At 33.3% G+C, this 2,976-nt stretch overlaps 5 non-coding genes across 5 annotated transcripts; 2 read left to right on the forward strand and 3 right to left on the reverse strand.

Moving 5' to 3' along the window:
- Nucleotides 1–279: 279 nt before the first annotated feature.
- Nucleotides 280–351, reverse strand: Trnam-cau. The gene has a single exon. It is a non-coding gene; the product is annotated as a tRNA-Met (tRNA).
- Nucleotides 352–593: 242 nt separating this feature from the next.
- Trnam-cau lies at nt 594–665 on the forward strand. Its single transcript has one exon. It is a non-coding gene; the product is annotated as a tRNA-Met (tRNA).
- A 416-nt stretch (nt 666–1,081) lies between these two features.
- Nucleotides 1,082–1,153, reverse strand: Trnam-cau. Its single transcript has one exon. It is a non-coding gene; the product is annotated as a tRNA-Met (tRNA).
- A 242-nt stretch (nt 1,154–1,395) lies between these two features.
- On the forward strand, nt 1,396–1,467 carry Trnam-cau. The gene has a single exon. It is a non-coding gene; the product is annotated as a tRNA-Met (tRNA).
- A 775-nt stretch (nt 1,468–2,242) lies between these two features.
- Trnam-cau lies at nt 2,243–2,314 on the reverse strand. The gene has a single exon. It is a non-coding gene; the product is annotated as a tRNA-Met (tRNA).
- Between the last annotated feature and the right edge of the window lie 662 nt (nt 2,315–2,976).

Here is a 2,976-nt window from a genome sequence, read left to right on the forward strand (position 1 = left end):
TTGACAAATTGATAAGAGGTACTCCCAAGGAACTTGAATAGTGCAATAAAAGCAAACTGGAGAAACCACTGAACATTTTGATATTCCTTAAAAACAAAACAAAAAACAAAAAAACAAACCGATTATAGAAGTGACATTATGAAAAAAGGGAAAAACACAAATCTAACTTCCTAAAAGGTAAATTGTCGAAAAACCACTAACTTGGAAATATAGTTCTGAACTTTATAGAAAATTAACAGAACGCTTTTACAACGAAGATCGTGAAAAAAAGAAATATTATAGCAAAGCGAGGTTTCAATCCTCGGACCTCTGGGTTATGGGCCCAGCACGCTACCGCTGCGCCACTCTGCTTACTCATTATTAAAGTAAAAGTTTAATTTAATTGGCAAAAATTGTACGTAAAAGAAAGGGTAAAAGGGCATTTATATTTGATCGCGTAGTACTATTTATTAGTATTAGCTCAGCAGCCTGGTTTCAACTGTGCATTCCATTTAAAAAGCAAAATTAATAAATAATACACGTAGTAAATTACCGCGAGTTGCATCATGCTACATTCAAGATATTACAACGCCCTTGAGATTGTTTTCATGTGCAGCAGAGTGGCGCAGCGGAAGCGTGCTGGGCCCATAACCCAGAGGTCCGAGGATCGAAACCTCGCTCTGCTATTTCTTCCTTTTTTTAACCGAAGTCGAAATGCCTATTTTTATTTTAACTATTTCTTGTGGGGGTTTGTAATTTAATTGTATTATGTATTTAACCATGGACCTATTTAACCAAGGAGTTTTAACTGATTTGACAAATTGATAAGAGGTAATCCCAAGGAACTTGAATACTAGCAGTAAAAGCAAACTGGAGAAACCGCTGAACATTTTGATATTCTTTAAAAAAAAAATAAAATTAAAAAATTAAAAAAAATTTAAAAAAAAAACGATTATAGAAGTGACATTATGAAAAAAGGGAAAAACACACTTCCTAAAAAGTAAATTGTCGAAAAACCACTAACTTGGAAATATAGTTCTGAACTTTATAGAAAATTAACAGAACGCTTTTACAACGAAGTTCGTGAAAAAAAAAAGTATTATAGCAGAGCGAGGTTTCGATCCTCGGACCTCTGGGTTATGGGCCCAGCACGCTTCCGCTGCGCCACTCTGCTTACTCATTATTAAAGTAAAAGTTGAATTTAATTGGCAAAAATTGTACGTAAAAGAAAGGGTAAAAGGGCATTTATATTTGATCGCGTAGTACTATTTATTAGTATTAGTTCAGCAGCCTGGTTTCAACTGTGCATTCCATTTAAAAAGCAAAATTAATAATTAATACACGTAGTAAATTACCACGAGTTGCATCATGCTACATTCAAGATATTACAACGCCCTTGAGATTAGTTTCATGTACAGCAGAGTGGCGCAGCGGAAGCGTGCTGGGCCCATAACCCAGAGGTCCGAGGATCGAAACCTCGCTCTGCTATTTGTTTTTTGTTTTGTTTTTTAATGGAAGTCGAAATGCCTATTTCTCTGTTCTTATTTCATCATCTGTTTGTTATTTCATTTGATTAACCCTATGTTTATTTAACCAATGAGTTTAACACATTTGACAAAGTGATGAGAGGTACTACTACTAATAGATAAAAGAATACAGGAAAATCAAACCGAAGTAAACCTCTGAACATTATTTGACATTCTTAAAAAGCCCCAATTAATAAAGAAGTGGTATGAGAACAAGCGAAAACAAAAATCCAATTATCCCTAAGAAACCAAAATTAAGAAACGTATGGAAGCTGGCTATGCTTTTCAGGCTGGGCGATAGTTTCTTATGCAAAAATAACGAATGATGTCTTTGTTTTGGGCCTAGGCCTATAGTTAAATTTTAAGGAACATAGAAGTTCATTCATTCCGTAGGATTTTGAAAACATACAAAAAATACAATACATAGTCACATTCAAATTTAGAATGGGGGGGGGGGGTAGATAATTCTTTTTCATCACCCTGTTTAAATGTTTTTTTGATATTTTGTGTTGTTATTCATGTGAATTTGAATGTTTTATGCGTAGGACCCTTTGGGTGAACAGTATTTAAAAAACAAATAAATGAAATGAAATGATGATCATAAGAATTTCATTTAAAAAAATAAAATGAAAAAACTGTAGGGAAACATAAAAAAAATAATTGTAGAAAGATTGCAATAAATATAAAATTAAAAAAATATGATGGTTTTTATCACAAAAGAAAAGGGGAAAAAATTATAGCAGAGCGAGGTTTCGATCCTCGGACCTCTGGGTTATGGGCCCAGCACGCTTCCGCTGCGCCACTCTGCTTAACACACGAATCTGAACGTTGAGGGTGCATTCTTAGAGCACAATGAGCATGATGCAACTCTCGGTAAGCTCATGCGCTTCTAATGAATCACGTTGTTAAATCACGTCCAAATTTAATGAAACCTGAATATATATCCTCATTCCTGATGATGACATAATTAATGTCGAAATACTGAATCCCGACACGATGGCGTGCATTTCGATACTTGGAGTATACTATCTTATCTGAATATATAATATGTATATAATAATATATCTATATATATAGGCCTATATATAAATCATAGTAGGCCTAGCTGTGTAAATGAAAATATATATAAATATAAAATAATAGGTAAATGATAGACACAGCTCAGTTTAGAAACATGTTATAGGCTTAGGCCTATATATATATATATAACAGAACTAAATTTATTGGTTTTATAAAAGATAAAAGCAAATGTACAGATATATGATGAAAAAGGGTACCTTGCAGTTGTTTAAAACACAGATAAACATTCTTTAAACAGTATGTTGTTAATATAGTCAAAAGTTCACAGTGTCTGGAGTTGAATATAACTAAAAAATAAAGCGCAATTGCACTTCAATTATGTGTTGAAAATATATGTACATATGCAGCTCTGTTAATATTTCTGGCTTAACCATCCACTGTGGGAGCGTTT

Source organism: Anneissia japonica, unplaced genomic scaffold (genome assembly GCF_011630105.1).
Source record: "Anneissia japonica isolate Jap-2015-1 unplaced genomic scaffold, ASM1163010v1 scaffold284766_len3063_cov136, whole genome shotgun sequence".
NCBI lineage: Eukaryota > Metazoa > Echinodermata > Crinoidea > Comatulida > Comatulidae > Anneissia > Anneissia japonica.